Source organism: Pristiophorus japonicus, chromosome 13 (assembly GCF_044704955.1).
Source record: "Pristiophorus japonicus isolate sPriJap1 chromosome 13, sPriJap1.hap1, whole genome shotgun sequence".
Classification (NCBI taxonomy): Eukaryota; Metazoa; Chordata; class Chondrichthyes; family Pristiophoridae; genus Pristiophorus; species Pristiophorus japonicus.
The window spans coordinates 146,253,660-146,259,504 of NC_091989.1; the positions used below are offsets into that span (position 1 = coordinate 146,253,660).

General features: G+C 42.1%; 1 pseudogene; it reads left to right on the plus strand.

The window, feature by feature from the left end:
* The first annotated feature begins 589 nt into the window (after nt 1-589).
* Nucleotides 590-791, plus strand: LOC139279111 (U2 spliceosomal RNA; annotated as a pseudogene).
* The last annotated feature ends 5,054 nt before the right edge of the window (nt 792-5,845 follow it).

Here is a 5,845-nt window from a genome sequence, read left to right on the forward strand (position 1 = left end):
TCTCTTCCTGTGGAAATCTCTTATCTCTCTCTCCCTGATCCTCTCTTCGATCCCAGTGGCCAAACCAGAAAACTGCTCGTTATCTCTTTTACGGTGTAGCAACATGTTTATGTTAACTTACAATTTCCATTGATTCCAAGCCTTTTCTATGCAAATTGTCTTCAAGCTACCTAAACAAACTGAAGCTTTAACTTGAAACCATGGTTAATGGTTGTCATAGTGCAAATACTGTAACATCTCAGCAGGGTACCAAGACATTAGCATTTCTGAGCATCTTCAATAGACAATTTGTCTCCAGTTCAAAACAACGATTTAAACACAGCATTCTTATCTGTTTTATATCTTCATAATAGTTTTATACATTTTTAGGCATCCCTGATTTCTAACAAGGGGCGATCTGATCAAAGTTTTCAAGACATTGAGGGGAACAAATAGGGTAGATAGAGAGAAACTATTTCCGCTGGTTCTACAACTAGGGGGCACAGACTAAAAATTAGAGCCAGACCTTTCTTTCAGGAGTGAATTTGGGAAACACTTCTACACACAAAGGGTGGTAGAAGTTTGGAACACTCTTCTGCAAACGGCAATTGATGCTTCTCGGCCTTTTGGCTAAGATCATGCGTAACTGACCTGACAGGGGAGTAACCATGACCCCAACGTGGTTCTCCCTGGATCAGGAAGGTGATTCTCCTATGCTTTTTGGAAATAGGAGGTGGGTGGGGTGGCTTGACGCATCCAATTCCATGGCACGAACCTGGTATTGCAGTACTTCCAGGAACGGTGCAGTGGCTCTAGGCCTTTTGGCTAAGAGCATTGGCGCAGAGTGATCCTTGATGTGTGCAAGGTGACCTCTGGCGTTTGTAATCTGACAAGATGATCTGACAAAGAATTGGAAAGATTGGCAACGAATAAAAATTTAAAAAAATTGTTCATTTTAAATCAGAGATTAATAGCTTTCTGTTAACCAAAGGCATTAAGGGATATGGGCCAAAGGTGGGTATATGGAGTTAGGTCACGCATCAGCCATCATTTTATTGAATGGTGGAGCAGGCTTGAGGAGCTGAATGGCCTGCTCCTACTCCTACGTTCCTAATGACTCTATTACGATTTGAATGGTTCTATTAGCCTCTTTATAACTATTCTCTGCTTCTATTAGCCTATTTTATAACTGTTCTCTGCTGCTTATCATACATATCAGTGATATGTCAAAATCTACGGCAGCAATGGGGATTTTTGGTCTCCAATCAACCATCCCATGCATTGTTCTGATTCAACAATGCTGGTATTCTTGATTGCTCATGTACAAATAAATCATGGCAGCTTCCTGGGTAGCATGCATTCACATGTACAATCACACCGACAGCACACCAAGGTACAGAGCGAGCTGGTGCAGGAGGGCGACGGCTGTGAAGAGTGACGTCATCAAGACCCAGGTCGGAGATTGGAATGTGGGCAGATACAGCAGGAGCGGCGAGGTCGGGACAAAGGAGCGGCGAGAGACTGTGGAGGGGCATGATCGGGGCCTAGAGGAGGCGCGAATTCGGGGCCAGGGGCCCAGGAGCAGCACGGACCAGCTCACACTGCGATATGTGTGCGCACTAGGTCCATGCAGCAGAGCTGGTCTCCAGTCGTCTTGGTTAATCCTTGCCACTGGACCAAGACCTAGCTCTGTCAAGCCCGTGTGGTGGCTGGTGTGCAACGGCCACCCCACGTTAAAAAAATCCACGCACAGGTATCTTCCACCCTTCAGGGTGTAGTTGGGCTCCTTCATTGAAACACCTGTGAACTTGTCCTTTTTTTGGTGTGGAAGCAAGTCATCCTCATTTCGAGGGATCATCGATGATGATGAGTACATTAAAATTGAGAGAGTTCTCATATGGGGCCTTCAACACCTTGGAGTACTGTGCACAGTTCTGGGCTCTATATTACAAAAAGGATTTTGAAGTACTGGAGAAAGTGCAAAAAAAAGCTTTACAAGGATGATACCAGAACTGAGAGGGTACAACTATCGGGAAAGACTGAACAGGCTGAGGCTCTTTTCTGTAAAAAAAAAGGACAGAGATAACCCGAGAGAGGTCTTTAAAATTAGAAAGGAGGGGTCAATCGGTTAGACATAGAAAATATGTTTCCATTTGTGGGAAGTCCAAAACTATCGACCATAAATATGTCACTAATTAATCCAATAAGGAATTCAGGAGAAACTTTATTCAGATAGTGGTGAGAATGTAGAACTTGCTACCACATGGAATAGTTGAGACAAATAGCATAGATGCATTTAGATAAGCACATCAGGGAGAAATTAATAAAAGGATATGTTGATAGGGTGAGATGAAGTAAGGTGGGATGAGGCTCATGTATAGCATATGCACCAACATAGATCTGTTGGGTCGAAAGTCCTGTTTCTGCACTGTAAATTCTATAGAGCACCCCATGAGTGCCACTAATGGCACCCTATACCCAGGGGAATACTCTATAAATGTTGACTGCTTTATTTGCTTGGTGGGGTCCATAGATAAGTAAACTTTGATGTCCACCTGAACAGAACATCTGTGGCCTATTTAATACCATGGGGAACAATGGACTGACTGATGTAACTGAGGTCACCTGAGGCTACCCATTAGGGCCCAGTCACACAAAAATTCAACACAGTGATCCCTGTAATCGCTACAAACAAGACTGTGTTCCTTATTGAGGTGGGCTGCAAATCTACAGCTCACAGCTGGCATAACTCCCCAGTAATCTCCATGGAGAAGTGCAGCCTTCAAGGATTGATCCCCAAGTTGGTATACAGTTGAGTCAGATGCTTTCTATGACACCTCACTCCGCTTGCTTCCATTCTCTTCTCTATATGCCCGTCATCCGGCTCCTCATAAGGGAATTTTCATTGGAAAATCTGTGACGTTGTTCAAAATGTTTTAAATGTCTAGTGCTCACTGTAAAGTTCTGGATTGTTAAATTCCCAAGATGGCTCCAAAAATCTCAAGTCTGCAAAAGAACTGCAGATTGAAAGTATGGCCTCCATTCCCTCTGGAACACAATACAGACTTCCACAATCTCACATGTGTTCCAGAGGGAGTGGAGGTGGTATAGCAGAAGAAACAATGAAAAATAATGGGGGTCACGTGAACCACACCTCCTCATTTTCATGCAGCGCAGCAGGATCAGGGCAGGTTCATCAGAGGAACATTTTGACAGGTTCTTTTTGGGGCGGAGTTTTGGCAGAATGCCTTGCTGCCTTATTTTCCTTCAATTACCATCATTACACTACCCAAAAATAGGTGAATTGGCTGAGGAGAATCCAAGTCTTGCTGTCTAAAAACATTTTGGAATTTGTGCTGCTCATATAGATTTGCAGGAACACTGCTGAATTGCATCTTCCATAACAGTTTCCATTCATCTAAATTATTCATTTCCCTCCTTATCTCATGGCAGCATTACACTGGTTAATTTCCTCACATTGGTTTTAACAGAGAAGCATTAAAGGATGAGAAGTTTGTCAGGGCTGACTTTATTCCAAGTCTTTTTACAACAGATGTATGTCATGCACATAAAGAAAGATCAAACTTGCATTTATATAGTATTTTTCACACCCTAAGATCATTCCAAAGCACTTAACAACTAAACCTTTGCCTTTGCACACAGCAAGGTCTGACAAATAGCAAATAAATGAATAACTAGACAACTTTTTTGGGAGGGGAAGGAATGTTGGCCAAGACACTGGAAGAATTTTCTGGTTGTCTTTGAATAGTGTCATGGAAGCTTTAATATTAATATTCTGATTAACTTTTATCAATTTCTTACAGTTTGCCACCTTCTTACTAACATTCTCCCAGGTTTGGCAGTTTTTTGTTGCAGTGTGGGGTCTAACAATGATTTCTTCCCATGCTGAACCTGGCATTTCTTGAGGGATGGTTATTGCTTTCCATTCCATTGACAGTGTTCTTCCAGTTCCTCATTCCCTGGGTCAAAGCTTCAGGTATCAGTGGGATTTATAATGTGTCCTGTCCTCTTTCCTGCATACAATACAATATATTATGCGAGCATGGACTATTTCAAAGCATGAAGTGGTTGTTTGGCTCTTTAAATAAGTACTTGGCATGATTATTGCAGCTAGTGTTTCATTGTCAAGTGATTATTAGAGCACAGACCATATCACACTAAAATAAACCGATGAACTGCAGATTCATGAATGACATAATTTGGTTATCCATGATTGGCTGCAGTATCAGCATGCTCCAACACCAGCAACAACAACTTTCATTCATATAGCACCATTTAATATAGGAAATGTTTGAAAGTGCTTCCCAAAACGGACTATTTTGATTAGACCAAAAAGAATGGCAATGGGATAGAAAACAGCCCTACAAGTGCCCCCTTAATCTGAGGAGGGCACCACTATAAAAACATTATTGCAGATAGTCCAATTAAACTGAAAGGTGCACAATAAAACTAAATCGCAATCTCATTTTCATGGTCAGTGAGACAGTTAATGTCCTGCGGTGCCCATGGAAGGCCTTTACAGAAGGAAGAATAGTAGATGAAAAGAATTAAGTACTTGATGCAAACCATGGTGCAAGAATTAGGAGGGATGACCAAAAGCTTGGTCAAGGAGAACAGTTTTGAGAAGGTTTTTAAAGGTAGCGAAAGAATAGAGAGAGGCTAGGGTTTAGCAAGGTAAATCTAGAAAAAAGTGCTTAGGCCACCATTAGTTGAGCAAAGGGATGGGGAATGCTCAACAGAGCAAAGTAGGAAGGCCAGAGGATGTAGAATGGGTTATAAGTTTGGAGGAGGTTGCAGAGAAAGGGTGGTGTGAGGTCATGAAGGAATTTAAAGACAAAGATGAGGATTTAAAATTCACTAAGTTTGAAGATAAGGAGCCCAAGTAAGTCAGCGAGAAAAGAAAGTGGAACTTAGTGCAATGAAAGGATATGGTGGCTAAGTTTTGAACAAGATGGAGTTTATGGTGAATGGCGAATGGGAGGCTAGCAATGCAAACTTTGGAGAAATCAAGCCGAGGTGACAAAAGCACAGTTAAAGGTTTCAGCTGCAGGAGAAATGAGATGCGATTGGAGTCAGGTGATATTGTCAAGATTTCTAATGATGTAGAGACCCAATGATTATTCTTTTACTTTTCAAAGAATCCAGTGGTGTTAGGGGGAAGAAGTGTTGAAAAAAGAATCTCTCCTTCTGGGTGTTCATAGATATTATTACCATTAGTTGCAATGGGTTTAAAAAAAAAAGACCAAAGTGTGTTATCTCCACAAAACTATCACTGCAAGGAAGTTTCAGCACCATCCGGATAGGTTGTTTCTGTGTGCACTACCATTTCCTGCACTTTACAATAAATCATTTCAAAACACTTCTCTTCAAATTTATTTCATTGTCTGTCCTTGGCCCCCTTCTCTTTCTTATCTAAATACCTTGGAGGTGTTTTACTACATTAAAAGGTGCTATTTAAATGCAAGTTATGTGTATGTTCAGTGACATCATAGTCAGACATTGGATCAGCTTCCACATATGTGCCGATGACATCTCGCTGCATATTTCCACCACTGCTCGTGATCCCTCCATTGTCTCTGTTCTGTCAAACTGCTTGTCTGATATCCAGTCCTGGATGAGCCTTAACTAAATATTAAGAAGACGGAAGCCACTTCTTCAGCCCTGCCCCATGGTCTCCGCTTCCTCGCCACTGACTCCGCCACCAAGAACTGAAGGAATAGTCCCCAGCATTCGGGTAAGTCATCAGAAGGGTTCTGTGAGCGCTTCATGATCTAGGGAAAGGATGCCTAAACTTTCTATGTGGGACCTAGGCGAGCGCTCCTGCACATCCAGGATCCACAGGAAT